Below are 25,509 nucleotides of genomic sequence, written 5' to 3' on the forward strand. Positions count from 1 at the left end.
TGTCCAAAGGGATTATCATGTGTCTTGTGGCGGGTCCTAGCATTGTGAAAGGAAGCTGCTGCACCTGGCTCAGAGGATTTCGGATGTGGTGGGAGGAGGAGTAGTACTACGACTCTAAATTGTATCACAGCATATCGATTCCATCTTGAGAGTGGGGTTGGGGGGTTATGAAGGGGGGCTTTTATTGTACTTTTATACATTGTACCCTTGAAACTAATTCAATTTTTAAAAATTAATTAATTTATTTGGGGCTGCATTGGGTCTTTGTTGCTGCTAGCGGGTGTTCTCTAGTTGCAGTGAGCGGGGGCTCCTCTTGGCTGTGGTGCACGGGCTTCTCATTGCAGTGGCTTCTCTTGTTGCAGAGCATGGTCTCTAGGCACGCAGGCTTCTGTAGTTGTGGCACGTGGGCTCGGTTGATGTGGCACACGGGCTCTAGAGCGCAGGCTCAGTAGTTGTGGCACGCGGGCTTAGTTACTCCGTGGCACGTGGGATCTTCCCAGACCAGGGCTCGAACCCATGACCCCTGCATTCGCAGGCATATTCTTAACCACTGCTCCACCAGGGAAGCCCAATAATTAAGTTTTTTATAAAGAGAAGATTCCTAATATTATTCCAAAATTTAAAAATATGTAGTTGGATAACACTATGAAAAATTAACTGATATATTCTTTTATTATTTCTCTTTGCTCCCTGGATTTTTTCCCCATCCAGTCAGCTAGGCACTGTGAGTTCACTGCATTAGGAAGGTAAAGACTCAGCAGAAATGAGGGAGAAAAACAGAAAAGTCTCAGCTTTGGAATGTTCACAACGGAGGCCACAGTAGAACAGGTGAGAATTCTGTGAACCAAAAATAAATGTCGTCTCAAATGCAAAAAAGTATTCTCTGCACTGGGAGGCAGGAGAGGGAGGGAGGGAAGGACTGAAGGAGAGAGATCAGTGTGGCCAGGGACATGGAGACTGTGCTTAAGGACGATATGCCCAGGAAGAGAATCAGAATCTGGAGAAGATTCAGCCTGCACGTGATCATTGCCTCCAGTCAGCACCCTCATCTCAGACGTTGGGAAATTCAGAGACAGAGTGGGAGTACGTGAGGAGGGCCACGAGCATAGTCTGTGTGGCAGGGGTTGTGGCCGTTCCCTATTTGTGAGGAGTCCCCAGCAATTTGCAGGCCTCTTCTGGAAAATGCTGGTGGACGTCTCTAGTGCTTATGTGAAAGCTTGTTCACAAACCTTGAAAGATACAGATGTAGATGACAGATAGATGCATAGATAGAAAAATGTCATTAAATAAAAGCTCCAGGAAAGGTTTGGAAAATGCCCTTTATTGCATAGGACGCTTCTATTGTCATATGATGTTAGACTGAGTGCCGGTCCCTTCATCCTCCTTCAGACCACGGCATTCTGTCTGCTACTCTCCCGAGGGTCCTTTCTTCTCCCTGGAAGGGATAAAACCAATGAGGTAGAACAGGAAGAGACAAGAAGCACTCCAAGCTCTGCTGGTCAGGGTTACCCTCCAGCATTGCCTTAATGCTCAGAGCCACACACACCACAGTGAGCTTGGCTCCAGATCAACTACCACGCAACGAAGGTTCTGGAACATTTCCGTATCTCGGGGGACCTCATTTCCACGTGACTCTCTTTCATATTCCCCTTTGTCACAGAAGGCTAGGTCCAGTGGTCCGGGTGAGATCTCGGCTCAGGCCCAAGGCTCTCAGACCTCAAAGTTCTGGTCCTGCAAGGGCCCCTGTCCTCTCTTGAGACCACTCCTGGCTCTCTCTGCCGAGAAGGAGCTGCTGGCAGTACGTCCTCTAAGAGTTGAGGTCCATCGTGCAGACCCTGAGAAAACTCCTAGGAAAAGGCTCCACCTTCTTGTTTACGTCAACAGAGGTCAATGCCTTTCTTAGTGCTGGGTGTGTCCCATTTGATGCAACTGCAGAGCCATTAGGTAAACCAGCACATGTGTGCGGCCCCTTCCCTTAGACTCCTCTGGGCCCTCGTGACATAGGCTCAGAAGACTGCCAGCCTCAAGCCTTACCTCTTCCAAGGGACGGCCACACCGTCTTCCAGGATCTTCTGTCCCATGAATCTCAGTTGCTGTTTGGAACTCAAAGGAGAGAAAAGACCCTGCCTGCGGGGTCTCTTTGGGCTGGGGCCTTCCCCCGTGGGCTGCTCTCCCTCATTCTCCTTTTCTTCTTGCTTCTCTACCTCCTTCTCCTCCTCCTCCTCCTCCTCCTCCTCCTCCTCCTCCTCGTTCTCCTCCTCCTCCTCCTCATCCTCTTCCTCAGGGGTGCTCTCGGATTCCACATTGCCCATCCGCTGGGCCATGGTGAGATGAAAGGCACGGCAGCTGAAGCCCTGCAGGACGCCGCCCTTCACGTGCTGCTGGAGGATCTCCAAGGTGGGGAAGACCCGGCAGCAGGCCATGCACCTGAAGCCGGTCTCCATGGTCTGCATCCAGTCCGCTGTCTTGGCGCTGGGTCTCTCCTCGACGGCAGGTGGCCCTGATGGGCTGCCTGGCTCTGCCCTTTCCTCATACTCTTTCTCCTCCCCAGTGGGCTCACTGTCAGACAGGAGGCTTTCGGTGCACACATCAGAAGAGGGGTCAGTGGCTACTGCACATACATCCTCAGGAAGGGTCACTTCTTCTATCCTCAGCTGCTTTTCAGGCAACTCCAAGGGTTTCTTTGTCTTCCAGGAGACAGCGACACCCTTGTTCACTTGTACCTGCATGTAGTGTATTTTCATGCCCCTTTCCTCTTTGTCTGGGTGCAGATAGTTCTTACAGGGTGAAGAGGGTGAGGAGGAGACACAGTGTGATGGGGAAGCGGTCTCTCCTTCTTCCTGATCCTGGGCTAGGGGTGGTCTAGGCTGGGCAGTGTCTCGATGAAATCTCCGGATTCCTGAAAAAGGAAATTAAAATCATAATAACATGCATGGGCCATGCCGGAAGCTGAGGGAGCAGGTGTGGTAGACGAGAGAGGGACATTGGCACGACATAGCAATGTCGTGAGCTTGGTGTCCATTGGCCGTAGGACGGAGTGGTGTATGTGGTGTCATCTGTGGGCTTTTCATGTGCGTGGGGGGGTATACTGGAGCGGTGTCTGTATACAGGGGTGTGGAGTATGGTGGTGAGGGCTGTAGTATGTGAGGGATGCGGCTGGATGCGTGTACGATGAGGAGTGTGAGTTTGGGAATATCGGTGGTGCATTCCTTGTGGAATGGGGCTGTGGTGCAGGAGAGTACAGTGGAGCACGTGCTTGGGGTTGATGTGCACTGAGAAGGGCTGTGCCTGGAGGGCACGTGTATGTGTGAGCTGTGTGCACCTGAGCTGGATGGTCCTGCTCTCAGGCTGGAGGTGTATGATGCAGAACTCTGTCCTTCTCTGGAAGCAAAGGCAAAGACAAAGCCTACATTTTCCTCTGAAGATGCTTAATCTGGTCCCTCTTCCCTCCACCTCAAGCCCAGACCTTTCCGGCCCCTGCTCCTTGACTTCCCCACCATGGTAGTAGCAGTATTCACACACACACCCCCAGACTCAGCTGGCATCCACGCCCTAGGAACAGCTCAGCCATCCGGCCCAGGCTCCTCCACAGAGCCCTCATCACCTCTGATGACCCTGGATTTCCTCTCAGCCTCCCTGGGATCTGTGTGCCTCCTGCTTCACAGCCAAGCACCCCGTCACCTGAGGAGCCCCACGCCCTTACCAGTGTAGCTGAGCTTGCGCAGAGTAGAAGTACAGAAGAAGTATTTAGAGGCAGAGGAGACCTCCACTGCCCCTGGGCTGCAGCCTTGGGCCACCACAGTGGATCCAAGCCGAGGGGGATCCTCTTGTGACTTCGAGATTCCTGAGGGAGGAATGAAAGGCTCAGGGTGGGTTCATCAGTCCACTGTCCACAAATATTTACTGAGTGTGTGACACGTGTCAGGTGCAGTGAATACACACAGCTGAGAGTGTGGTTCCCAGTGGATCCTCCAGGATTTAATTCCAATCAATACTTATTCTCTCACTGTCTAGTTGGTAATGTAGGCCTCGGTGGTGACTGTGAGTGTGTGGGAAGAGTGAGTGATGTGTATCAGTTAAGTCTGTGGTAAGTGTGGGGTTGGCATGGGGAGCACAGTGCAGACGTGTCTATCTGTGTCTGTGGCCTTTGTGTGCATGGTTTCTGTTCACAAGTCAGGAATTCTGGGACATGTAACGTTTCCTCATTACATGGTGTGGCTTGTATTTATGGTGTGTGTTCATTCATTCATTCACCAAGATTCAGTAAGCAGCTACTCCTGTGTATCCGGCACTCTTCCATTGTTGTAGTCTTTGGTAACGCTGCACATTCTAGTAGGGGAAGACACACACTAAACAAAACTACAATAAATATATAATACATCAGCTGGTGGTAAGTATATAAGGGTTGCCAGACTTAGCGAACAAGAATACAAGGCACCCAGTTAAATTTCAGTTTCAGATAAACCCAGAATAATCTTTTAGTGTAAGTATTCCCATGCAGTATTTGGCCTGACTTAGTTTTAGTGTAAGTATAGCCCATACAATATGTGGGACATACGGATACTGAAAAATTACTTGTTCTTTATCTAGAATTCAAATTGAACTGGATAGCCCATATTTTCTCTGGCAATCCTGACATGGGTTACTGAGACTGTGGTTTACTGTGGTTTGTACAAAGCGGGTCTGGCATTACTCAAGAATGTGTTATAAGTGTGGTGTGTATGACACGTGACTGGTTCTTATAGAGGTATTTAGAGATGGCTGAAGTTAGTTGTGTTTGTGCAAGAGTTGAGGAGATACATGTATATAGTGTGTGTGTGTGTGTGTGTGTGTGTCCTATATATATAGTGTGTGTGTCTATATACATATCTCATCTCCAGCGTTTGGTGTTGGAGGAGAGGATTGTGATACAGGTGGGTTGTATGAGAACGTAGTATAGGAGGGATGCGTGTATATACCTCCATGTGCTGTGTGTGGTTTACTAAGGAAGTTATATGTGGGGTGTGTGATATTTTTGCTGCATCAGAGTGTACATGGGTGTATGAGTTACTGTCTCATAAAACAACCCTAACAAGAATTCTGTATACACTCTTACGTACACCGAGTGTCAGCCAGGTCCAGGCAGGGTGACAAGAACTTTACCATGCAGACTTTATATCTGGTAAGCACTCTACCCCCATTCATCTCGCTCTTCTCTGCACTACCACACACACACACACACACACACACACACACACACACACACTCACACACACACACACAGGAACATAGGGCAAAATATTCTGAATGGTCAGGGGCAGTCATTGCCTTCCCCAGCCTGTCCCAGCCACTGCCTGGAAATCTGCCTGCTGTCTAGAGCTCCATTCCCAGGGCCCATCCTACAGTCTCCAGGGCCCTGGGCCTGGTAGGAGCTACTGGGCTCTAATCTGGGGCAGAGGCCTCTAGCTGGAGCTCTGGGGTGACCACCCCTCTCCCAGGGCAAGCTCCTCGCCTACATTTAATGCACGCAGGCACCACGTGGCCCGTGGCTCTCAGAGCTCCCCGCAGGACCCTGAGGCCATTTCTCACCCCCGCTCACGCGGTCTCAGTCTCTGGAAAACCCTTCCCTTCCCTTGATCTCCTTTGGGAAATTCTTCCTGTTGAAGGAATAAAACCTCCTTGCTTTCAATATGACACCATCCCTAGACAAACAATCTTCTTTCAAAGTGCATTCCACTTGTCAAGATATTTTTCAACAGGGCCTTCAACTCATGGGGCTTCTCTTTCCACTTTGGTAAAAGAGGCCAAGCAACTCATGGGTCTCTCTCAGCATCCTTGCATCCTTCACATCCCCCACCTCATGACCCCTAGGAAAGTTCCAAGAGCATAAGGGAGAAATCGGGGACTGAGGAAAGCTGCGCCTCTAGGTCTGTGCAAGCAGGATGCAGCCTGCTGTGAGTCCGACAAAGCTCCAGGCCCGGCTGCCCCAGGAGAGAGTCCTCAGACCAGCGGAGCTGACCTCCCATCTCCCAGGGGGCATCTGGCCGTTCTGTGCCGTCTCACACCACAGGGACCCTCCGGATAGATACGGCAGCATCAGTGAGACAAGGTCTCTCGCTCCCTGCTTCACAGGTGACACGTTCTCAGTCCCCCGCTTCCTAGAGAAGCTTCAGTTTGGCAGAAAGCCATGTGCCCCAGACAAGTTGCCCCCCACATACCTCCTCCGTTCTCGGCAGTTTCCTGGGACTCTTCATTTTCCAGATGTTTCCTCTTTTGTCGCCGTTCCATCGTACCAACTAGAAGTCTCCCTTAGAAGATGCCTCAAGAGATGTCCAACTCCTCCTCTTCCCTACAGGTTGGCCCTTCTTGGCTCTTGGGCAATCCGTTGAAATGATTCAATACAAACAAAAATAGTCAAGTCTCCTAAATGGCTGAAAAACTTGTACCACTTGGTGAACCAGCAGTAGTGCCTAGTGCTCACCAGGGCTGTTATGTTTGCAAGGTTGCCAGGCTCACAGTGGAATTCTGTGACCTCAGTGATGACATCAGAGCATTCGGTGGACCTAGGTTGAGCACAGTGTCTGCAATAGCACAGGCCCCATTTTCAAGAACAATTCCTTTTTCCCAGCCGAAGCTTTCCCGTGAAAGGGAAAGGTTCCTACCATATCTATTATAAATTGTATCATACCATGTCTATTATAAAATTCACATTTTGATTGGAGATCTTTTAATGTCTTTTCTAGAGAGATTTAATATGAATGTTTTAAATGGTCTCCAGTTTCCCTGTGGATTATTGACATTTTAAACTCTGCACTTCAATTTTCCCTCAATACGTGTAATTTTGTCACGGCTATTTCTGTACTTAAAGATGAGGAACTATATAATTGATTTCTTCATTTTTTCCCCATCTCTTTCCAAGGTACTGCATTTGATTGTGTCTTGCGACTGAGTGAAAAATGCTAGTCCTTGAGTCAGGACATTGGGCCCTTTAGCAAGTAACTCAACCTATCTGGGCTTCAGCTTCTGTATGTGCGATCAAGAGGCTTGGACTAGCTGACTTTTCAAATGCTGTGTTTCTTTGATTCACTCTCACTTACTGATCTGCTCCTTAAGAAGAGGGTCTGTTCTCATAAAGTAACAACAGTCTCTTCCTAACCTTGGGTTGGGCGGAGTTTAACTGTTCGTACTCAGTTCGTTAGTTATATTGCCTTCTACGTATGCTTAGCTCTAAATAATTTATACGGCTCTTGTGACAATTTTTAGATCTTCTTTTTTTCTTATTTTCTTTTATAGTTTCTAATTTGTTATCGCCAGTGTAGAGGAGCCTGATTGACTTTTAAAATTTATTGATCTTGTATGTGTGTGCCTTGTTGAACCGTCTTATTAGTTCCTGCTAGTTTATCTGTGGGTTCTTTTGGGTCTCCTAGATAAATGAGCATATTAAATGTAAATAATGTGTTCTTTGGATAAAGTTTATTTTCTTGCATCTCTATATATAGAAGCAATATGTTGAATTGATTTAAATATTTAAACACTTACATACCTGTTATCACAATCTAACATTGTTTATCTTATTTTCTTTCAATCAATATTATGTTTTCAAGATTTATCCACGTGAATCCATAGAGATCTAGGTCTTTGATTTTTGACTGTTTGATATTATGTGATCACATGCATATAGCATCATTTATTTTCCATTCAAGCATTATTGGACAATTGGATTGTTTCCCTCCCTTCTCTAGAACAAACAACATTTCCCAGAATATCCCTGAAGATGACTGACAGTCGAGAAGGGCCAGGCTGCCCGAAGGATTGCTACTTGCTTTTAGCCACCTTCCAACAGGCCGTCTCCAGCCAGCAATTTGAAGCACAGCTGAAATGAGAACTGCCCCAAATGTGAAAATCTTAGGAGCTTCCTAGAAGGTGGGAGGTTAATGATAGGCATCCTGCTGGGATCCCAGGGGAGTCTGAGCTGGCCTGAAGCTCATCTTCCTCCTCCACCTCTCAAGAGAAATGTGGAGGAAAGAAGACTTCAAAAACTGTGAGCAGGCAGAGGGAGAGATATTGGGGGCCGAAGCTGTAACTGAGGTCTTGGAGTGGGCTGTGAGCACGCAGAGCCTCTCGAGAGCCAGGCTCTGCCTTCTGAGCACTTCTCCCCTAAGGCTGCTCATAATTCACGTGATACCAGCCATATAGAGCCGACTTGGCCCACACTGTCACAGAAAGCCTTATCAGAATCTCTTCTTCTTCATACACTCTTGTGTCTGTTACTTGGTTATTGCCTTTGGTACTCCACTGATGTGAACCACAGTCGCCAGGGGATGGAGGACACTAGTGACCCATCTTGCTCTGTGGCCTCAGTCCACAGCTGGAGGGTAAGGGAAGAGGCCAAATGAAGGTCAAGAAGGAAAGATGGAGTTTGAAGAGAAGACCTGAGTTAAGGGTGTCTTCTCAAGTCTTGATGACTGAAATGTAGCTCCAGTACCTGAAGTCCTGCTTGTTCTCAAGGCTGACCGCGGGGCTGGGTGCACTCAGTGAAGGAACCGTATACACTTAGTATTTCCTTGCTTGCTCACACTTGCCCTCCTCTGATACACCCTCTGCAAGACTGATCTTCCCCTGAAACAACTTTCCACCTGCTACTGTCATCTCAGGAACATTTGCTTCACCTTCCTAGTGTCCCCCTAGAATGCCATTGCAGCCAATTCATAATTTGATAATCATGCTGCTTACCATATTCTCAGCAACTTCTGAGAAATTTTATTCACTTTATTCCATAGTCTTCACCCATCAATAATCTTCCTTAACTTCCTAGCTGCAGGTTAACCCATTCGGAATCATTTCTTTTGCTTTCTCTTCTTTGGAAAATCCTTTCTATCTTTTAAGGTCTTTTTCTTGTCTCTCTACCATCTTGCCTTCCTGAACTTCTTTTTTTTTCGTTTAAGTAACCTTTCAATCTCCTTCCCCAATTTCCTCATAAACATTGAGAGTTTATTCCTCACACGTTAGACAGCGGTTTATGAATGGCCAGGCATAATGGACTCAGAATGAGTTGGCACCCCCGAGGTACCTGTCTTGCTGGGGAGCCACAGGTGAAGGGCTGTCTGCTGGACACATGTTTGCATGGAGTCAGGCTGAGTGGCCTCAGGGTGTTTGCTCTGCACTTGTGTGTGTTTCTCCCTAGTTGGTTTCCTTGTCCAGCCACCTGTGACCTCCCTCCATCCAGCCCAGGGAATCCTTCTCATCACAGGGGTAGGATGTTTGTCTCATTTTCCATCACATCCTTTCCCCAAAGTTTGGTTGTGAGTTGTTCCCATTCCAAAGACCTTTCCTCTTTGAAGAGAAAAGAGAAAATCTTGTCTCTCCTTTTCTCTCACTTCACTTCTGCTCTATTATCTCCTCCGTCCAGAATGGCCCACTGACTCACATGGGTGTAGATCCAAAGATGGCAAGAAATGCCAGCAATTCTGAGATAATAATACGGATGGATCAGGAAAACTTGAAAACCTTTATCCCGCCACATTAAAAAAAATTGCACTTCCAGTGTATTCAGAGTCTCAGTGTAGAAACACAAATGATAGAGAAATTGAATTACACTCAAGTTTTTCTTTCCTCCTTTCCTGATTTATTCTAATCCTCCAAGTTAACATGATGAGCTCTTTGTTGTGTAAAGTTTCAGACATTTTCTACCCATGCACACTTTTCTTCTTTTCACATTAGAGTGTGAACTAGGTCACTTTCAACATGCTGTGATTCTGTGATTCACTGTCTCCCACCGAGTCATCCACGGATAAAGTCATCTGTTTCACGGAGAACTATTTCCAATAGCTAATAGCCAATGTCTGTGGAGTGCTTACTCTGTGTCGGTTTCTTGTAAGTACTTTACAGATCATTTGTACAGCGTACCCATGGACCAGGTACAATTATGACCCCCAAGTGACAGATAAGTGCAGATAAGTACAAATAAATACAGAGGCCAAGTGACTTGCCCAAGACACTGGAGCAAATCAAAATCCATGCCTCTGTAATCATTTTGCTCTATTGCCTCTGTCTGGGAGGCTTGATGATTTGGCAACTAAAACCTTAAATATCATGTTCCATTTTTATATCTGTGACACAAGCGTGGGGCTGTGATACGGGGTAACTAACCTGACTACTTTTGAAAACCCTTATGCACCTGGATGAAAGTAAGCCAGGGACTGCAAGCCATAGATTTAAGGTTTCCTACCAACTTTTAAAAATAGCTTCTTGAATGCAATTTATGTAGTGTCAAGTCTAGGATGTAGTCCAAATAGTAACAGAAAAATGGAGATATGTAGAAAAATACTTAAAGTTGACAAGTATTGGGAGTGTAGTATTTTTGGGGCCAGCGTGTAGACCACAGGAAAACTTGCTGTTTCCATCCCAAAGGGAAGAGCCCTACGTTGCAACTGCCAAGGTCCCTGGGACAGCAAGTGTGCTCACTGCTTAGTAAAGAAGCATCCTCAGTTTGATAGAATCATATGGGAGCCTTACATTTGGTTAGCAGTTCTACATTCTTGATGTAATAATATTTTCAGGGTGTGGGAGGGTATCAAGCTCTGAAAATACCCTTGGAGAGATCTGCTTATTAAGTTTGGCTTTTTCAGTCTCCCTACTACTTCTTTACTAAACACCAGGCGGTTTCCTTCACTTTTCAGAACCATATTGTTTTTCCCTTCTCTAATGAACTTTGAAATACTTTTGGATGAGCTATTAAGATTGGGAAAAAATAAACATCTCTTTAAAATAAGGAAGATAATAACAATGACAAGTAGAAAAAGCTCTAAAACAGAGAATATCCTCCATTCTAGCCACTGACTGGGAGTGGAAGGTTCGTGCTCGCTGTCCAGGACGTAGAAATAAAAGCTGAGGAGGCGCTGAGGCGTCTCCTGGATCTCTATGAGCCTCCATCATTTCTGCTGAGTAGGGTTGACAGATAAAATATAGACTGTTTAGTTAAATATGAATGTTTGAAAAACAACGAGTACATTTTGAAGATAAGTATGCCCCAAATAGTTCATAGGATCTACTTATACTAAAAATAATGACTTATTATTCATGTGAAGTTCAAGTTTAACTGGGTATCCTGTATTTTTATGTCCTAAATCTGACAGCCCTACTGATGATCCACAATGGAGGCAGTTGAGGAGTGGTACATGCTGGCTCTCGGACAGTCAGAAATGGCTTCAGCAGATCCAGGTACAGTATGAAATTCTTTTTGGATGTAGCTCAGAAGCCATGGCCAGCCCTTGACTGCAAGTACTGCCTCGGGTTTCCCTGAGGTGGGGTAAACCTTCCTCTTAATGGCCTTTTGGTAAGTCTGGAAGACCATATCCAAGGGGAGCCCCAAAGTCAGTTTCATCCTCACAACCATGTTTCCAATTCCTGGAATTGGCTGCATGTGACTCACAAGAGCTGAGGAGGTTTGTGGAAGTTGGGAGTGTCATAGCTTGAACCCTTTGTAGGTAAAGTTTTGCTGTTGTGAGAGTTTTAACAGGAGCAATGTGAAAGACTCCAAGTCCCCAGGTAGATAGAAATAATCCTGTTCTACCTGTGTGTATGTGACAAGTCTCTAATAGTTCAGAGAGCAAGTATCTGGTCTTAGAAAGACTGATCCAAGCTTGGATGTTTCTGGTGACAAGGCAAGGTCCTGAGTTTCAAGTTCACCTTTTATGGTTGAGGAGACAATAAGGTGGTCAGAAGGGAAATCATGGAGGAGACCTTGGCTTCATCCATCGTGCAGGCTTGTATATGTGGTTCTATGTAGATTGTGTTTCAAAGGTGGAGCTTGTTTACAACTATGAACATTCTCCGATGTGCTTTTTGGACCTTCATTCCCAGAGCGAGAGCAGTGCCGAGGCTCTAGAAATGCCATGGATATTCTGAGCTGTCAGTGGCATTTCCCCGGTACTGTTCCCTTGGTGCCGCTCCTTGAAATGTCCAAAGGGATTATCATGTGTCTTGTGGCGGGTCCTAGCATTGTGAAAGGAAGCTGCTGCACCTGGCTCAGAGGATTTCGGATGTGGTGGGAGGAGGAGTAGTACTACGACTATAAATTGTATCACAGCATATCGATTCCATCTTGAGAGTGGGGTTGGGGGGTTATGAAGGGGGGCTTTTATTGTACTTTTATACATTGTACCCTTGAAACTAATTCAATTTTTAAAAATTAATTAATTTATTTGGGGCTGCATTGGGTCTTTGTTGCTGCTAGCGGGTGTTCTCTAGTTGCAGTGAGCGGGGGCTCCTCTTGGCTGTGGTGCACGGGCTTCTCATTGCAGTGGCTTCTCTTGTTGCGGAGCATGGTCTCTAGGCACGCAGGCTTCCGTAGTTGTGGCACGTGGGCTCGGTTGATGTGGCACACGGGCTCTAGAGCGCAGGCTCAGTAGTTGTGGCGCGCGGGCTTAGTTACTCCGTGGCACGTGGGATCTTCCCAGACCAGGGCTCGAACCCATGACGCCTGCATTCGCAGGCATATTCTTAACCACTGCTCCACCAGGGAAGCCCGATAATTCAGTTTTTTATAAAGAGAAGATTCCTAATATTATTCCAAAATTTAAAAAATATGTAGTTGGATAACACTATGAAAAATTAACTGATATATTCTTTTATTATTTCTCTTTGCTCCCTGGATTTTTTTCCCCATCCAGTCAGCTAGGCACTGTGAGTTCACTGCATTAGGAAGGTAAAGACTCAGCAGAAATGAGGGAGAAAAACAGAAAAGTCTCAGCTTTGGAATGTTCACAACGGAGGCCACAGTAGAACAGGTGAGAATTCTGTGAACCAAAAATAAATGTCGTCTCAAATGCAAAAAAGTATTCTCTGCACTGGGAGGCAGGAGAGGGAGGGAGGGAAGGACTGAAGGAGAGAGATCAGTGTGGCCAGGGACATGGAGACTGTGCTTAAGGACGATATGCCCAGGAAGAGAATCAGAATCTGGAGAAGATTCAGCCTGCACGTGATCATTGCCTCCAGTCAGCACCCTCATCTCAGACGTTGGGAAATTCAGAGAGAGAGTGGGAGTACGTCAGGAGGGCCACGAGCATAGTCTGTGTGGCAGGGGTTGTGGCCGTTCCCTATTTGTGAGGAGTCCCCAGCAATTTGCAGGCCTCTTCTGGAAAATGCTGGCGGACGTCTCTAGTGCTTATGTGAAAGCTTGTTCACAAACCTTGAAAGATACAGATGTAGATGACAGATAGATGCATAGATAGAAAAATGTCATTAAATAAAAGCTCCAGGAAAGGTTTGGAAAATGCCCTTTATTGCATAGGACGCTTCTATTGTCATATGATGTTAGACTGAGTGCCGGTCCCTTCATCCTCCTTCAGACCACGGCATTCTGTCTGCTACTCTCCCGAGGGTCCTTTCTTCTCCCTGGAAGGGATAAAACAAATGAGGTAGAACAGGAAGAGACAAGAAGCACTCCAAGCTCTGCTGGTCAGGGTTACCCTGCAGCATTGCCTTAATGCTCAGAGCCACACACACCACAGTGAGCTTGGCTCCAGATCAACTACCATGCAACGAAGGTTCTGGAACATTTCCATATCTCGGGGGACCTCATTTCCACGTGACTCTCTTTCATATTCCCCTTTGTCACAGAAGGCTAGGTCCAGTGGTCCGGGTGAGATCTCGGCTCAGGCCCAAGGCTCTCAGACCTCAAAGTTCTGGTCCTGCAAGGGCCCCTGTCCTCTCTTGAGACCACTCCTGGCTCTCTCTGCCGAGAAGGAGCTGCTGGCAGTACGTCCTCTAAGAGTTGAGGTCCATCGTGCAGACCCTGAGAAAACTCCTAGGAAAAGGCTCCACCTTCTTGTTTACGTCAACAGAGGTCAATGCCTTTCTTAGTGCTGGGTGTGTCCCATTTGATGCAACTGCAGAGCCATTAGGTAAACCAGCACATGTGTGCGGCCCCTTCCCTTAGACTCCTCTGGGCCCTCGTGACATAGGCTCAGAAGACTGCCAGCCTCAAGCCTTACCTCTTCCAAGGGACGGCCACACCGTCTTCCAGGATCTTGTCCCATGAATCTCAGTTGCTGTTTGGAACTCAAAGGAGAGAAAAGACCCTGCCTGCGGGGTCTCTTTGGGCTGGGGCCTTCCCCCGTGGGCTGCTCTCCCTCATTCTCCTTTTCTTCTTGCTTCTCTACCTCCTTCTCCTCCTCCTCCTCCTCCTCCTCCTCCTCGTTCTCCTCCTCCTCCTCCTCGTCCTCTTCCTCAGGGGTGCTCTCGGATTCCACATTGCCCATCCGCTGGGCCATGGTGAGATGAAAGGCACGGCAGCTGAAGCCCTGCAGGACGCTGCCCTTCACGTGCTGCTGGAGGATCTCCAAGGTGGGGAAGACCCGGCAGCAGGCCATGCACCTGAAGCCGGTCTCCATGGTCAGCATCCAGTCCGCTGTCTTGGCGCTGGGTCTCTCCTCGATGGCAGGTGGCCCTGATGGGCTGCCTGGCTCTGCCCTTTCCTCATACTCTTTCTCCTCCCCAGTGGGCTCACTGTCAGACAGGAGGCTTTCGGTGCACACATCAGAAGAGGGGTCAGTGGCTACTGCGCACACATCCTCAGGAAGGGTCACTTCTTCTATCCTCAGCTGCTTTTCAGGCAACTCCAAGGGTTTCTTTGTCTTCCAGGAGACAGCGACACCCTTGTTCACTTGTACCTGCATGTAGTGTATTTTCATGCCCCTTTCCTCTTTGTCTGGGTGCAGATTGTTCTTACAGGGTGAAGAGGGTGAGGAGGAGACACAGTGTGATGGGGAAGCGGTCTCTCCTTCTTCCTGATCCTGGGCTAGGGGTGGTCTAGGCTGGGCAGTGTCTCGATGAAATCTCTGGATTCCTGAAAAAGGAAATTAAAATCATAATAACATGCATGGGCCATGCCGGAAGCTGAGGGAGCAGGTGTGGTAGACGAGAGAGGGACATTGGCACGACATAGCAATGTCGTGAGCTTGGTGTCCGTTGGCCGTAGGACGGAGTGGTGTATGTGGTGTCATCTGTGGGCTTTTCATGTGCGTGGGGGGGTATACTGGAGCGGTGTCTGTATACAGGGGTGTGGAGTATGGTGGTGAGGGCTGTAGTATGTGAGGGATGCGGCTGGATGTGTGTACGATGAGGAGTGTGAGTTTGGGAATATCGGTGGTGCATTCCTTGTGGAATGGGGCTGTGGTGCAGGAGAGTACTGTGGAGCACGTGCTTGGGGTTGATGTGCACTGAGAAGGGCTGTGCCTGGAGGGCGCGTGTATGTGTGAGCTGTGTGCACCTGAGCTGGATGGTCCTGCTCTCAGGCTGGAGGTGTATGATGCAGAACTCTGTCCTTCTCTGGAAGCAAAGGCAAAGACAAAGCCTACATTTTCCTCTGAAGATGCTTAATCTGGTCCCTCTTCCCTCCACCTCAAGCCCAGACCTTTCCGGCCCCTGCTCCTTGACTTCCCCACCATGGTAGTAGCAGTATTCACACACACACACCCAGACTCAGCTGGCATCCACGCCCTAGGAACAGCTCAGCCATCCTGCCCAGGCTCCTCCACAGAGCCCTCATCACCTCTGATGACCCTGGATTTCCTCTCAGCCTCCCTGGGATCTGTGTGCCTCCTGCTTCACAGCCAAGCACCCCGTCACCTGAGGAGCCCCACGCCCTTACCAGCGTAGCTGAGCTTGCGCAGAGTAGAAGTACAGAAGAAGTATTTAGAGGCAGAGGAGACCTCCACTGCCCCTGGGCTGCAGCCTTGGGCCACCACAGTGGATCCAAGCCGAGGGGGATCCTCTTGTGACTTCGAGATTCCTGAGGGAGGAATGAAAGGCTCAGGGTGGGTTCATCAGTCCTCTGTCCACAAATATTTACTGAGTGTGTGACACGTGTCAGGTGCAGTGAATACACACAGCTGAGAGTGTTGTTCCCAGTGGATCCTCCAGGATTTAATTCTAATCAATACTTATTCTCTCACTGTCTAGTTGGTAATGTAGGCCTCGGTGGTGACTGTGAGTGTGTGGGAAGAGTGAGTGATGTGTATCAGTTAAGTCTGTGGTAAGTGTGGGGTTGGCATGGGGAGCACAGTGCAGACGTGTCTATCTGTGTCTGTGGCCTTTGTGTGCATGGTTTCTGTTCACAAGTCAGGAATTCTGGGACATGTAACGTTTCCTCATTACATGGTGTGGCTTGTATTTATGGTGTGTGTTCATTCATTCATTCACCAAGATTCAGTAAGCAGCTACTCCTGTGTATCCGGCACTCTTCCATTGTTGTAGTCTTTGGTAACGCTGCACATTCTAGTAGGGGAAGACACACACTAAACAAAACTACAATAAATATATAATACATCAGCTGGTGGCAAGTATATAAGGGTTGCCAGACTTAGCGAACAAGAATACAAGGCACCCAGTTAAATTTCAGTTTCAGATAAACCCAGAATAATCTTTTAGTGTAAGTATTCCCATGCAGTATTTGGCCTGACTTAGTTTTAGTGTAAGTATAGCCCATACAATATGTGGGACATACGGATACTGAAAAATTACTTGTTCTTTATCTAGAATTCAAATTGAACTGGATAGCCCATATTTTCTCTGGCAATCCTGACATGGGTTACTGAGACTGTGGTTTACTGTGGTTTGTACAAAGCGGGTCTGGCATTACTCAAGAATATGTTATAAGTGTGGTGTGTATGACACGTGACTGGTTCTTATAGAGGTATTTAGAGATGGCTGAAGTTAGTTGTGTTTGTGCAAGAGTTGAGGAGATACATGTATATAGTGTGTGTGTGTGTGTGTGTGTGCGTCCTATATATATAGTGTGTGTGTCTATATACATATCTCATCTCCAGCGTTTGGTGTTGGAGGAGAGGATTGTGATACAGGTGGGTTGTATGAGAACGTAGTATAGGAGGGATGCGTGTATATACCTCCATGTGCTGTGTGTGGTTTACTAAGGAAGTTATATGTGGGGTGTGTGATATTTTTGCTGCATCAGAGTGTACATGGGTGTATGAGTTACTGTCTCATAAAACACCCCTAACAAGAATTCTGTATACACTCTTACGTACACCGAGTGTCAGCCAGGTCCAGGCAGGGTGACAAGAACTTTACCACGCAGACTTTATATCTGGTAAGCACTCTACCCCCATTCATCTCGCTCTTCTCTGCACTACCACACACACACACACACACACACACACACACACTCACACACACACACACAGGAACATAGGGCAAAATATTCTGAATGGTCAGGGGCAGTCATTGCCTTCCCCAGCCTGTCCCAGCCACTGCCTGGAAATCTGCCTGCTGTCTAGAGCTCCATTCCCAGGGCCCATCCTACAGTCTCCAGGGCCCTGGGCCTGGTAGGAGCTACTGGGCTCTAATCTGGGGCAGAGGCCTCTAGCTGGAGCTCTGGGGTGACCACCCCTCTCCCAGGGCAAGCTACTCGCCTACATTTAATGCACGCAGGCACCACGTGGCCCGTGGCTCTCAGAGCTCCCCGCAGGACCCTGAGGCCATTTCTCACCCCCGCTCACGCGGTCTCAGTCTCTGGAAAACCCTTCCCTTCCCTTGATCTCCTTTGGGAAATTCTTCCTGTTGAAGGAATAAAACCTCCTTGCTTTCAATATGACACCATCCCTAGACAAACAATCTTCTTTCAAAGTGCATTCCACTTGTCAAGATATTTTTCAACAGGGCCTTCAACTCATGGGGCTTCTCTTTCCACTTTGGTAAAAGAGGCCAAGCAACTCATGGGTCTCTCTCAGCATCCTTGCATCCTTCACATCCCCCACCTCATGACCCCTAGGAAAGATCCAAGAGCATAAGAGAGAAATCGGGGACTGAGGAAAGCTGCACCTCTAGGTCTGTGCAAGCAGGATGCAGCCTGCTGTGAGTCCGACAAAGCTCCAGGCCCGGCTGCCCCAGGAGAGAGTCCTCAGACCAGCGGAGCTGACCTCCCATCTCCCAGGGGGCATCTGGCCGTTCTGTGCCGTCTCACACCACAGGGACCCTCCGGATAGATACGGCAGCATCAGTGAGACAAGGTCTCTCGCTCCCTGCTTCACAGGTGACACGTTCTCAGTCCCCCGCTTCCTAGAGAAGCTTCAGTTTGGCAGAAAGCCATGTGCCCCAGACAAGTTGTCCCCCACATACCTCCTCCGTTCTCGGCAGTTTCCTGGGACTCTTCATTTTCCAGATGTTTCCTCTTTTGTCGCCGTTCCATCGTACCAACTAGAAGTCTCCCTTAGAAGATGCCTCAAGAGATGTCCAACTCCTCCTCTTCCCTACAGGTTGGCCCTTCTTGGCTCTTGGGCAATCCGTTGAAATGATTCAATACAAACAAAAATAGTCAAGTCTCCTAAATGGCTGAAAAACTTGTACCACTTGGTGAACCAGCAGTAGTGCCTAGTGCTCACCAGGGCTGTTATGTTTGCAAGGTTGCCAGGCTCACAGTGGAATTCTGTGACCTCAGTGATGACATCAGAGCATTCGGTGGACCTAGGTTGAGCACAGTGTCTGCAATAGCACAGGCCCCATTTTCAAGAACAATTCCTTTTTCCCAGCCGAAGCTTTCCCGTGAAAGGGAAAGGTTCCTACCATATCTATTATAAATTGTATCATACCATGTCTATTATAAAATTCACATTTTGATTGGAGATCTTTTAATGTCTTTTCTAGAGAGATTTAATATGAATGTTTTAAATGGTCTCCAGTTTCCCTGTGGATTATTGACATTTTAAACTCTGCACTTCAATTTTCCCTCAATACGTGTAATTTTGTCACGGCTATTTCTGTACTTAAAGATGAGGAACTATATAATTGATTTCTTCATTTTTTCCCCATCTCTTTCCAAGGTACTGCATTTGATTGTGTCTTGCGACTGAGTGAAAAATGCTAGTCCTTGAGTCAGGACATTGGGCCCTTTAGCAAGTAACTCAACCTATCTGGGCTTCAGCTTCTGTATGTGCGATCAAGAGGCTTGGACTAGCTGACTTTTCAAATGCTGTGTTTCTTTGATTCACTCTCACTTACTGATCTGCTCCTTAAGAAGAGGGTCTGTTCTCATAAAGTAACAACAGTCTCTTCCTAACCTTGGGTTGGGCGGAGTTTAACTGTTCATACTCAGTTCGTTAGTTATATTGCCTTCTACGTATGCTTAGCTCTAAATAATTTATACGGCTCTTGTGACAATTTTTAGATCTTCTTTTTTTCTTATTTTTTTTATAGTTTCTAATTTGTTATCGCCAGTGTAGAGGAGCCTGATTGACTTTTAAAATTTATTGATCTTGTATGTGTGTGCCTTGTTGAACCGTCTTATTAGTTCCTGCTAGTTTATCTGTGGGTTCTTTTGGGTCTCCTAGATAAATGAGCATATTAAATGTAAATAATGTGTTCTTTGGATAAAGTTTATTTTCTTGCATCTCTATATATAGAAGCAATAAGTTGAATTGATTTAAATATTTAAACACTTACATACCTGTTATCACAATCTAACATTGTTTATCTTATTTTCTTTCAATCAATATTATGTTTTCAAGATTTATCCACGTGAATCCATAGAGATCTAGGTCTTTGATTTTTGACTGTTTGATATTATGTGATCACATGCATATAGCATCATTTATTTTCCATTCAAGCATTATTGGACAATTGGATTGTTTCCCTCCCTTCTCTAGAACAAACAACATTTCCCAGAATATCCCTGAAGATGACTGAGAGTCGAGAAGGGCCAGGCTGCCCGAAGGATTGCTACTTGCTTTTAGCCACCTTCCAACAGGCCGTCTCCAGCCAGCAATTTGAAGCACAGCTGAAATGAGAACTGCCCCAAATGTGAAAATCTTAGGAGCTTCCTAGAAGGTGGGAGGTTAATGATAGGCATCCTGCTGGGATCCCAGGGGAGTCTGAGCTGGCCTGAAGCTCATCTTCCTCCTCCAGCTCTCAAGAGAAATGTGGAGGAAAGAAGACTTCAAAAACTGTGAGCAGGCAGAGGGAGAGATATTGGGGGCCGAAGCTGTAACTGAGGTCTTGGAGTGGGCTGTGAGCACGCAGAGCCTCTCGAGAGCCAGGCTCTGCCTTCTGAGCACTTCTCCCCTAAGGCTGCTCATAATTCACGTGATACCAGCCATATAGAGCCGACTTGGCCCACACTGTCACAGAAAGCCTTATCAGAATCTCTTCTTCTTCATACACTCTTGTGTCTGTTACTTGGTTATTGCCTTTGGTACTCCACTGATGTGAACCACAGTCGCCAGGGGATGGAGGACACTAGTGACCCATCTTGCTCTGTGGCCTCAGTCCACAGCTGGAGGGTAAGGGAAGAGGCCAAATGAAGGTCAAGAAGGAAAGATGGAGTTTGAAGAGAAGACCTGAGTTAAGGGTGTCTTCTCAAGTCTTGATGACTGAAATGTAGCTCCAGTACCTGAAGTCCTGCTTGTTCTCAAGGCTGACCGCGGGGCTGGGTGCACTCAGTGAAGGAACCGTATACACTTAGTATTTCCTTGCTTGCTCACACTTGCCCTCCTCTGATACACCCTCTGCAAGACTGATCTTCCCCTGAAACAACTTTCCACCTGCTACTGTCATCTCAGGAACATTTGCTTCCCCTTCCTAGTGTCCCCCTAGAATGCCATTGCAGCCAATTCATAATTTGATAATCATGCTGCTTACCATATTCTCAGCAACTTCTGAGAAATTTTATTCACTTTATTCCATAGTCTTCACCCATCAATAATCTTCCTTAACTTCCTAGCTGCAGGTTAACCCATTCGGAATCATTTCTTTTGCTTTCTCTTCTTTGGCAAATCCTTTCTATCTTTTAAGGTCTTTTTCTTGTCTCTCTACCATCTTGCCTTCCTGAACTTCTTTTTTTTTCGTTTAAGTAACCTTTCAATCTCCTTCCCCAATTTCCTCATAAACATTGAGAGTTTATTCCTCACACGTTAGACAGCGGTTTATGAATGGCCAGGCATAATGGACTCAGAATGAGTTGGCACCCCCGAGGTACCTGTCTTGCTGGGGAGCCACAGGTGAAGGGCTCTCTGCTGGACACATGTTTGCATGGAGTCAGGCTGAGTGGCCTCAGGGTGTTTGCTCTGCACTTGTGTGTGTTTCTCCCTAGTTGGTTTCCTTGTCCAGCCACCTGTGACCTCCCTCCATCCAGCCCAGGGAATCCTTCTCATCACAGGGGTAGGATGTTTGTCTCATTTTCCATCACATCCTTTCCCCAAAGTTTGGTTGTGAGTTGTTCCCATTCCAAAGACCTTTCCTCTTTGAAGAGAAAAGAGAAAATCTTGTCTCTCCTTTTCTCTCACTTCACTTCTGCTCTATTATCTCCTCCGTCCAGAATGGCCCACTGACTCACATGGGTGTAGATCCAAAGATGGCAAGAAATGCCAGCAATTCTGAGATAATAATACGGATGGATCAGGAAAACTTGAAAACCTTTATCCCGCCACATTAAAAAAAATTGCACTTCCAGTGTATTCAGAGTCTCAGTGTAGAAACACAAATGATAGAGAAATTGAATTACACTCAAGTTTTTCTTTCCTCCTTTCCTGATTTATTCTAATCCTCCAAGTTAACATGATGAGCTCTTTGTTGTGTAAAGTTTCAGACATTTTCTACCCATGCACACTTTTCTTCTTTTCACATTAGAGTGTGAACTAGGTCACTTTCAACATGCTGTGATTCTGTGATTCACTGTCTCCCACCGAGTCATCCACGGATAAAGTCATCTGTTTCACGGAGAACTATTTCCAATAGCTAATAGCCAATGTCTGTGGAGTGCTTACTCTGTGTCGGTTTCTTGTAACTACTTTACAGATCATTTGTACAGCGTACCCATGGACCAGGTACAATTATGACCCCCAAGTGACAGATAAGTGCAGATAAGTACAAATAAATACAGAGGCCAAGTGACTTGCCCAAGACACTGGAGCAAATCAAAATCCATGCCTCTGTAATCATTTTGCTCTATTGCCTCTGTCTGGGAGGCTTGATGATTTGGCAACTAAAACCTTAAATATCATGTTCCATTTTTATATCTGTGACACAAGCGTGGGGCTGTGATACGGGGTAACTAACCTGACTACTTTTGAAAACACTTATGCACCTGGATGAAAGTAAGCCAGGGACTGCAAGCCATAGATTTAAGGTTTCCTACCAACTTTTAAAAATAGCTTCTTGAATGCAATTTATGTAGTGTCAAGTCTAGGATGTAGTCCAAATAGTAACAGAAAAATGGAGATATGTAGAAAAATACTTAAAGTTGACAAGTATTGGGAGTGTAGTATTTTTGGGGCCAGCGTGTAGACCACAGGAAAACTTGCTGTTTCCATCCCAAAGGGAAGAGCCCTACGTTGCAACTGCCAAGGTCCCTGGGACAGCAAGTGTGCTCACTGCTTAGTAAAGAAGCATCCTCAGTTTGATAGAATCATATGGGAGCCTTACATTTGGTTAGCAGTTCTACATTCTTGATGTAATAATATTTTCAGGGTGTGGGAGGGTATCAAGCTCTGAAAATACCCTTGGAGAGATCTGCTTATTAAGTTTGGCTTTTTCAGTCTCCCTACTACTTCTTTACTAAACACCAGGCGGTTTCCTTCACTTTTCAGAACCATATTGTTTTTCCCTTCTCTAATGAACTTTGAAATACTTTTGGATGAGCTATTGAGATTGGGAAAAAATAAACCTCTCTTTAAAATAAGGAAGATAATAACAATGACAAGTAGAAAAAGCTCTAAAACAGAGAATATCCTCCATTCTAGCCACTGACTGGGAGTGGAAGGTTCGTGCTCGCTGTCCAGGACGTAGAAATAAAAGCTGAGGAGGCGCTGAGGCGTCTCCTGGATCTCTATGAGCCTCCATCATTTCTGCTGAGTAGGGTTGACAGATAAAATATAGACTGTTTAGTTAAATATGAATGTTTGAAAAACAACGAGTACATTTTGAAGATAAGTATGCCCCAAATAGTTCATAGGATCTACTTATACTAAAAATAATGACTTATTATTCATGTGAAGTTCAAGTTTAACTGGGTATCCTGTATTTTTATGTCCTAAATCTGACAGCCCTACTGATGATCCACAATGGAGGCAGTTGAGGAGTGGTACATGCTGGCTCTCGGACAGTCAGAAATGGCTTCAGCAGATCCAGGTACAGTATGAAATTCTTTTTGGATGTAGCTCAGAAGCCATGGCCAGCCCTTGACTGCAAGTACTGCCTCGGGTTTCCCTGAGGTGGGGTAAACCTTCCTCTTAATGGCCTTTTGGTAAGTCTGGAAGACCATATCCAAGGGGAGCCCCAAAGTCAGTTTCATCCTCACAACCATGTTTCCAATTCCTGGAATTGGCTGCATGTGACTCACAAGAGCTGAGGAGGTTTGTGGAAGTTGGGAGTGTCATAGCTTGAACCCTTTGTAGGTAAAGTTTTGCTGTTGTGAGAGTTTTAACAGGAGCAATGTGAAAGACTCCAAGTCCCCAGGTAGATAGAAATAATCCTGTTCTACCTGTGTGTATGTGACAAGTCTCTAATAGTTCAGAGAGCAAGTATCTGGTCTTAGAAAGACTGATCCAAGCTTGGATGTTTCTGGTGACAAGGCAAGGTCCTGAGTTTCAAGTTCACCTTTTATGGTTGAGGAGACAATAAGGTGGTCAGAAGGGAAATCATGGAGGAGACCTTGGCTTCATCCATCGTGCAGGCTTGTATATGTGGTTCTATGTAGATTGTGTTTCAAAGGTGGAGCTTGTTTACAACTATGAACATTCTCCGATGTGCTTTTTGGACCTTCATTCCCAGAGCGAGAGCAGTGCCGAGGCTCTAGAAATGCCATGGATATTCTGAGCTGTCAGTGGCATTTCCCCGGTACTGTTCCCTTGGTGCCGCTCCTTGAAATGTCCAAAGGGATTATCATGTGTCTTGTGGCGGGTCCTAGCATTGTGAAAGGAAGCTGCTGCACCTGGCTCAGAGGATTTCGGATGTGGTGGGAGGAGGAGTAGTACTACGACTCTAAATTGTATCACAGCATATCGATTCCATCTTGAGAGTGGGGTTGGGGGGTTATGAAGGGGGGCTTTTATTGTACTTTTATACATTGTACCCTTGAAACTAATTCAATTTTTAAAAATTAATTAATTTATTTGGGGCTGCATTGGGTCTTTGTTGCTGCTAGCGGGTGTTCTCTAGTTGCAGTGAGCGGGGGCTCCTCTTGGCTGTGGTGCACGGGCTTCTCATTGCAGTGGCTTCTCTTGTTGCGGAGCATGGTCTCTAGGCACGCAGGCTTCCGTAGTTGTGGCACGTGGGCTCGGTTGATGTGGCACACGGGCTCTAGAGCGCAGGCTCAGTAGTTGTGGCACGCGGGCTTAGTTACTCCGTGGCACGTGGGATCTTCCCAGACCAGGGCTCGAACCCATGACGCCTGCATTCGCAGGCATATTCTTAACCACTGCTCCACCAGGGAAGCCCGATAATTCAGTTTTTTATAAAGAGAAGATTCCTAATATTATTCCAAAATTTAAAAATATGTAGTTGGATAACACTATGAAAAATTAACTGATATATTCTTTTATTATTTCTCTTTGCTCCCTGGATTTTTTTCCCCATCCAGTCAGCTAGGCACTGTGAGTTCACTGCATTAGGAAGGTAAAGACTCAGCAGAAATGAGGGAGAAAAACAGAAAAGTCTCAGCTTTGGAATGTTCACAACGGAGGCCACAGTAGAACAGGTGAGAATTCTGTGAACCAAAAATAAATGTCGTCTCAAATGCAAAAAAGTATTCTCTGCACTGGGAGGCAGGAGAGGGAGGGAGGGAAGGACTGAAGGAGAGAGATCAGTGTGGCCAGGGACATGGAGACTGTGCTTAAGGACGATATGCCCAGGAAGAGAATCAGAATCTGGAGAAGATTCAGCCTGCACGTGATCATTGCCTCCAGTCAGCACCCTCATCTCAGACGTTGGGAAATTCAGAGACAGAGTGGGAGTACGTGAGGAGGGCCACGCGCATAGTCTGTGTGGCAGGGGTTGTGGCCGTTCCCTATTTGTGAGGAGTCCCCAGCAATTTGCAGGCCTCTTCTGGAAAATGCTGGCGGACGTCTCTAGTGCTTATGTGAAAGCTTGTTCACAAACCTTGAAAGATACAGATGTAGATGACAGATAGATGCATAGATAGAAAAATGTCATTAAATAAAAGCTCCAGGAAAGGTTTGGAAAATGCCCTTTATTGCATAGGACGCTTCTATTGTCATATGATGTTAGACTGAGTGCCGGTCCCTTCATCCTCCTTCAGACCACGGCATTCTGTCTGCTACTCTCCCGAGGGTCCTTTCTTCTCCCTGGAAGGGATAAAACAAATGAGGTAGAACAGGAAGAGACAAGAAGCACTCCAATCTCTGCTGGTCAGGGTTACCCTCCAGCATTGCCTTAATGCTCAGAGCCACACACACCACAGTGAGCTTGGCTCCAGATCAACTACCACACAACGAAGGTTCTGGAACATTTCCATATCTCGGGGGACCTCATTTCCACGTGACTCTCTTTCATATTCCCCTT

Source organism: Mesoplodon mirus (genome assembly GCF_964341445.2).
Source record: "Mesoplodon mirus genome assembly, contig: SUPER_14_unloc_1, whole genome shotgun sequence".
Lineage (NCBI taxonomy): Eukaryota > Metazoa > Chordata > Mammalia > Artiodactyla > Ziphiidae > Mesoplodon > Mesoplodon mirus.